The sequence below is a fragment of the Zea mays genome, chromosome 4 (genome assembly GCF_902167145.1).
Source record: "Zea mays cultivar B73 chromosome 4, Zm-B73-REFERENCE-NAM-5.0, whole genome shotgun sequence".
Classification (NCBI taxonomy): Eukaryota; Viridiplantae; Streptophyta; class Magnoliopsida; order Poales; family Poaceae; genus Zea; species Zea mays.
The window spans coordinates 170,709,903-170,716,825 of NC_050099.1; the positions used below are offsets into that span (position 1 = coordinate 170,709,903).

General features: G+C 47.8%; 1 pseudogene across 1 annotated transcript; it reads left to right on the top strand.

Moving 5' to 3' along the window:
• The first annotated feature begins 5,630 nt into the window (after window positions 1-5,630).
• LOC103654051 (basic leucine zipper 8-like) lies at window positions 5,631-6,409 on the top strand (annotated as a pseudogene). Its single transcript, NR_163815.1, has one exon. The product of NR_163815.1 is annotated as a basic leucine zipper 8-like (transcript).
• The last annotated feature ends 514 nt before the right edge of the window (window positions 6,410-6,923 follow it).

A 6,923-nucleotide genomic window follows, 5' to 3' on the forward strand; every position in this document is an offset into this window, starting at 1 on the left:
TTCATCCCCCGGTCAAGGGTATGTGTCTGCCCTTACCACCGGTTCCTCAATTTACTGGCATGGAGTCAAAATCTATGGAGTGCGTCGGTAATCGCTGGGAACAGTCACATCCCGGTGTTGGTGGGGGGCGGTTCGGGGTCGCTTACCTCAGCTTAATTTTCCCTCATTTGATGGTGAAAACCCTAAGCTATGGATCCGTCGTGCTCAGGACTACTTTGATATGTACAGTGTTGAACCTCAGATGTGGGTTAAGGTGGCATCCATGCACCTTTCAGGGGCAGCTGGTCGCTGGTTTTCATCGTTGGGAGATCACTGTCCGAATGTGTCATGGACTGATTTTTGTCGTGGTATGTTAGAGCGTTTTGGCAAGGATGAGCATGAGTATTTCATTCGTAAGTTGTTCCGTATTCGTCAGACTGCTACAGTCTCCGAGTATGTGGAACACTTCATGGCTTTAGTGGATAATTTGAATGCTTATGGTAGGCAGCTGGATCCCATGTATTTTGTGCAGCGTTTTGTGGATGGCTTACGGGAAGATATTCGTGCATCTGTTTTTGTCCATCGTCCGTCTTCCTTGGATACTGCTTGCGTGCTCGCGTTATTGCAGGAAGAGGTGGCTGGTGCGTCCAAACGACCGGATCTTCGTCGTGCTGATTTTGCCATGACCAGTAAGCCGTTTGGCAAAGGGCCAATGCCGTTGCCCCTGCCACCACGGCCAGGTCATCCTGGGATGGTAGCTGAAGAGGACAAGCGTGTCGAGGCCCCTCGACCGCGTGCTGTGGAGGATAAGTTGGCAGCACTGCGTGCATATCGGCGTGCGCGCGGATTGTGTCAGCGTTGTGCGGAGAAGTGGTCGAGGAATCATCAATGTCCTCCCACGGTTCAGCTGCAGGCTATCCAGGAAGTTTGGGATTTATGTTCAACTGAAGATGGGGAGACATTGGTTACACCAGAGCAGGAGGTGTCTACTGAAGATCAATTGTTTGTGGCTGTTTCAGTTGCTGCAGTGCGTGGTCTGGAATCATCTCATACAATGACATTTCACGGCACTCTTCAGGGTCTTGCTGTGTTGATATTAGTTGACTCTGGAAGTTCACATTCCTTTGTGTCTTCGTCGGTTGCATCGGGGTTGTCAGGTGTGTCTGAGCTCTCTAGTCCAGTGGCTGTTCGTGTAGCTGATGGTGGACGGTTGCAGTGTTCTCGGCAAATAACAGCAACTCAGTGGTCTGTGCAGCAGTGCCTTTTTACAACCAATTTCAGAGTCTTGGATATAACTGCGTATGATGTAATTGTGGGCATGGATTGGTTATCTGAACACAGTCCTATGAAGGTGCATTGGCTCCATAAGTGGATGCTCATTCCATATCAAGGTTCTTCAGCTTTGTTACATGGTTTATCGGCTTCGTTGCCTCCTGGTTCAGTGGTCGAAGTAGCAATGGCTCAGTCTGTTCCTCAGTCACTGTCTGAACTGAATTTACCGGAGCCCATGTTCCAGCTATTGTCTGAATATGCCAGTGTCTTTGAACCTCCTGAAGGTCTGCCACCATCGAGAAATTGTGACCATGCAATTCCTTTAATCCAAGGAGCTTCACCATTTCAGATTCGCCCCTATCGCTATCCTCCAGCGATCAAGGATGAAATTGAGCGTCAGGTAGCAGTAATGTTGGAGTCCGGCATTATTCAGCACAGTTCAAGCCCGTTCTCATCATCTGTTTTGTTAGTAAAAAAGAAGGATAAATCCTGGCGTTTTTGTGTGGATTTTCGACAGTTGAATGCCATTACAAAGAAGTCTATCTTTCCGGTGCCAGTCATTGAGGAGTTGCTGGATGAATTGGGCCATGCTTCATGTTTCACCAGTTTGGACCTCACAGCCGGTTATCATCAAATCCTCCTGCAACCAGATGATACACATAAAACTGCCTTTCAAACTCACTCCGGCCACTATGAATTTCGGGTTATGGCATTTGGATTGACTGGGGCACCAGCTACCTTTCAACGGGCTATGCATGCCACACTAGCGCCCTTATTGCGCCGCTGTGTCTTGGTATTCTTTGACGACATTCTAATTTACAGTGCCAATTTTGAAGAACATTGTCACCATGTGAGGTCGGTGCTGGAGTTGTTGCGCCGGGATCGTTGGCAGATCAAGCTTTCTAAGTGTGTTTTTGCCCAACCGGAATTATCGTATTTGGGACATGTTATATCAGCTGCAGGTGTTGGAACTGACCCTGAGAAGATCACAGCTGTTGCTCAATGGGCTTCCCCTAATAATCTCAAAGAATTGCGTAGTTTCCTTGGGCTGGCAGGGTACTACCGTCGTTTTGTCAAGCATTTCGGTATCCTGGCAAAACCGCTGACAGCACTGCTTAAAAAAGGGGTTTTGTTTGTATGGACGTCATCTCATGAGACTGCTTTCCAAGCTCTTAAGACAGCTCTTGTTTCAGCACCGGTGTTGGCACTACCGGATTTTTCACAACCTTTTTGTTTGGAGACTGATGCTAGTCAGGTTGGTATTGGTGCAGTACTGATGCAGTCCGGGCACCCTATAGCTTATCTGAGCAAAGCACTTGGTCCTAAGTCACAAGGCTTGTCCACTTATGAGAAAGAGTATCTCGCTATTATCACGGCTGTCGATCACTGGCGTCACTACCTCCAGTTGAAGGAATTTCAGATTTTCACTGATCACCGAAGTTTGGCTCAGTTGGATGAACAAAGACTTCACACTCCGTGGCAAAAGAAAATGTTCACCAAACTGTTAGGACTTCAATACCGGATTGTATTCAAAAAAGGGGTAGATAACAGTGCTGCTGACGCTCTTTCTAGGCACCCTGGAGTGGTGTCTTCTTGTCTGGCCTTATCTTCCTGTATACCAAAATGGGTGACTGATGTGGTTAATTCTTATGCACAAGATACAGTAGCTACAAATTTAATTGCCAAACTAGTCATTGATCCTTCTGCTGTGCCACATTATACTTGGCAGGATGGGTTGCTTCGCTATAAAAATCGTATATGGGTTGGTGCTTCGCCAGAATTACAGTCCAGATTGTTAACTGCATTTCATTCTTCAGCTATCGGAGGTCATTCAGGCATACCTGTTACTTATGCCCGTCTCAAGCAGATGTTTGCTTGGAAGGGAATGAAGGAGACTGTGCAGAAATTTGTCAGTCACTGCACTGTCTGTCAGCAGGCCAAAGCTGATCGCTCCAAGTTGCCAGGCCTGTTGCAACCCCTACCTGTTTCCACTTCTTTATGGCAGATGATTTCATTGGATTTTATTGAAGCCTTACCTCCATCTCAGACTTACACATGCATTCTGGTTGTCGTTGACACCTTCACCAAGTACGCCAATTTCCTGCCATTGCGACACCCGTTTACTGCACTCTTAGTGGCTCGATTGTTTCATGACCAAATTTATAAACATCACGGGCTGCCCCAGTCCATTGTCTCAGATCGTGACAAGATATTTCTTAGTCATCTCTGGCAGGAGCTCTTCCGTTTGGCGGATGTTCAGCTATGTATGAGTTCGGCGTACCACCCACAGTCTGATGGACAGACCGAGCGAGTTAATCAGTGTCTTGAAACTTTTCTTCGCTGTTTTGTCCATGCCTGTCCAACTCAATGGAGTCAATGGCTAGCTGTGGCTCAGTTTTGGTACAACTCCTCTCCTCATTCAGCTACTGGCATGTCTCCTTTTGAGGCTCTTTATGGGTGTCGTCCTCGCCACTTTGGTATTCCTGATGAAGTTAATGTGCACTCTACCGATCTTGCATCCTGGCTTCATGATCGGCAGTTGATGTCGTCCTTGGTTAGACAACATTTGGAGAGGGCTAAACTGCGTATGAAACGCCAAGCCGACAAGGGCCGCACCGAGAGACAATTTGCAGTTGGAGATTGGGTATTTCTGAAGTTACAGCCATATGTACAATCGTCGGTTGCTGCTCGGGCTCACCAAAAATTGGCCTTCAAGTTTTTCGGGCCCTTTCGTATTGAGCAGCGTCTCGGCACTGTCGCTTATAAATTGCAGCTGCCATCATCTTCAAGGATTCATCCTGTGTTTCATGTTTCTCAAATGAAGAAGGCACTTGGAGCTGGTCTGACTGTATCTCCCTCATTGCCAACTGAGGACTACGGTTTCAGCGTTCCTGAGAAGATTTTGCAGTACCGTACTGTGATGCGTGGTCAACATCCGTGTTCCCAGGTGCTGGTGCGTTGGTCCTACATGCCGGAGGCTTTGGCTACATGGGAGAATTTACAAGACTTGCGCCAGCAGTTTCCTAAAGCCGCTGTTTGGGGGCAATCAGCGTTTCCACCGGGAGGGAATGTTAGCAACACAGATCAAGAAGCCGGGCCAACTGCAGCAACCAAGGCCGACGCTGGAGCACGCACGTCTGGGAGAGTGAGGAGAAGGAATACTAGAGTTTGTGGGCCGTCCTGGGTTAATGGGCTGAGCGAAAGTAACTAGTATAAATACCTGAGAGCTGCCTGGAGAAGGGCATGTAAGAAATATACGATACTTGTCTTCTCTTCCAAGTTACAGCCGCCACGGCGTTCTAGCCGGCGTTCTCGCTTCTTCCTCTCTTCTGGATCCCTGTCCTATCCGAATATCCTTGCTGCTAACAGCAAGCACAAGGGCCAGGGCTGGCCTGGCCTTTTGCGTCTACCACTGTCTGTGCTTGCACTCGCACATTAAACGACAGAAAACAAGGTACTACGTCGTGACCCTATTCTTGCATGATGCGCATCATTAAACGCCGACTTTGTGAGCAAGTACTTGACCGTGCTGCATGCGCTACCCAACCCAACCCATCGTGTTGTGTTCTCCCAGGACAGCGAGAGTTTTTTTTTAGAAAAAAAAATGAGATGCAGGCAACCACTGGAACTACTGCGCAACGTTTATATATGTGCCAGGGCGTAATAGATAGTGGATATGTTTTTTTTTCCTCTAGTTCATGAAAGGAAAAATAATAATAATGCCAAGTCGCCAACCTCAGAAGTGCACGTTCTTTATATCCGAGCAAGTTTCCACCGGGGGCCACAGCAGCGGACAGTTTGCTTTCTGAAATGTTCTCCCGTCGAACGAGCGATCTAGCAGAAACTATTAGCTAGCAGCTGCTGCAGATCGAATAGAACAACGTTTCATTACAATTCCCGCTGTAATGAACTAATGATCACTTGGCCACTCCTGTTTTATTAAGAAAAAAAATATATATCACTGGCATCCCACAGGCTAGAAAAGTACGTAGTCAAGTAGATCACACAGCCCTCTCTAGACTATATGGGAAATTATACCTCGATCAAATACCGGGCACTCAGGCATACACGCATTTTAACCTTACAGGTCCGTTTCCATTCCACAAGTCTCCACAAAATGCCCGTCACTGTTATCCAACCACCACCATCCCTTTGAATGGCCAGAGAGCACCTGGTGCTAGTGACGTTGTTCATGCCCTTGCATCCTCACTTCCTCACAGACTTTATCCATATGAATTATAGCTGCAGCAGTCCGAACAAACAACTGTCTTTAATCTCAAAAGGCAAGCCGAACGTTGCAGCTGTGGGTCGACTCCTGTCCGTCTCTATATGATTCTTGCACGCTATAAATCCACCCGGACACCCTCTCCGCTTCTCTCACAAGCCACGCGCCACCCATTCCCTCCATTTCACAACTCGATCGAGTGGTGTGGTGAACATGTACCCTGCTGCAGAGATCGCTAGCGTCCGATACCTATCTCCTGCTGCAGGCGCAGCCTCTCTCAGACCTCATTACCGTGACGACTTCCTCTTCCAGTTCCAGTACAGCGACCTCCTGCTGGCGCCTGCGCACCCTTCGCTCTACCAAGATGTCGCTGATCACCTGGTCCTCGGAGCTAGCTTCCCGGCTGCTGGTGACAACAGGTCCAGCTCGGAGGAGTCGGACGCCTACCTGCAGCGCAGCCTCGCGGAGGAGCGCAGGAAGAGGAGGATGGTATCCAACAGGGAGTCCGCCCGGCGGTCGCGCGTGAGGAAGCAGAAGCAGCTGAGCGAGCTCTGGGCGCAGGTCGTCCACCTCCGCGGCACCAACCGCCAGCTCCTTGACCAGCTCAAGTGCTCAACCGTGTCATCAGAGACTGCGACCGTATCCTCCGTGAAAACTCCCGGCTGAGAGATGAACGGACCAGGTTGCAGCAGCAGCTGGAGGAGCTCCCTGCAGAGGCCGCGGAGAGTGGTGGCATGAGTCCTCCTCCTGACTCTTGAAGCATCCAGGATTACAGGTGTTATTAGATGAGATTTTAACTAGGAGGCTTCCTTCCTTCCTTCCTTCCTTCTATCCTGATGCTTTCATTTTTTTTATCGTTGCTCTATGTTTGGTATCAAAGCTAGTATGTAGCTGCCATGTGGTAAATGATGAGTTCTCCATTTTCTTTCATCATGTTAATTGTTAATGTTGAATGTCGCAAAAAAAAATCCAAGTAGCAATGAACTTCAGTACGTCGTTCCTCAGAATCAATGCTAGATAAAAAAAAACGTCAGTCAGCCACTCAGTCCGTACTCATCCAGCATAGAAATAAATTCACAATAACTGGAATACATTTGATGATTAGGAAAGTACATTAGTCAAGAATCTCTTTTTGGCTACATGGAAAATGTATTTCTATGATATTCTTAGTTTCTTACAACTAGCTGTCAGATAGGACAGCAGGGTGGATAGATTGAGGAACTATGTAAAACATGACGCCTGCAGTAAAATTGTTGCTCAAAAGGACAATGAGAAGCCGTAGTCAACACAAGCATCCGTATGCACTGTAGTGTTGATAAAGATTTCATGCTGTTGCTCGCAATAGACGGTAGTGGAGCCTTCTCATAAAAAGAAGAGAAAGGGTGCTGTCAAAACACTACTGAGTGCAAATGGAGTTACCTTTATTTTTCAGCAAATTTAAATCCTA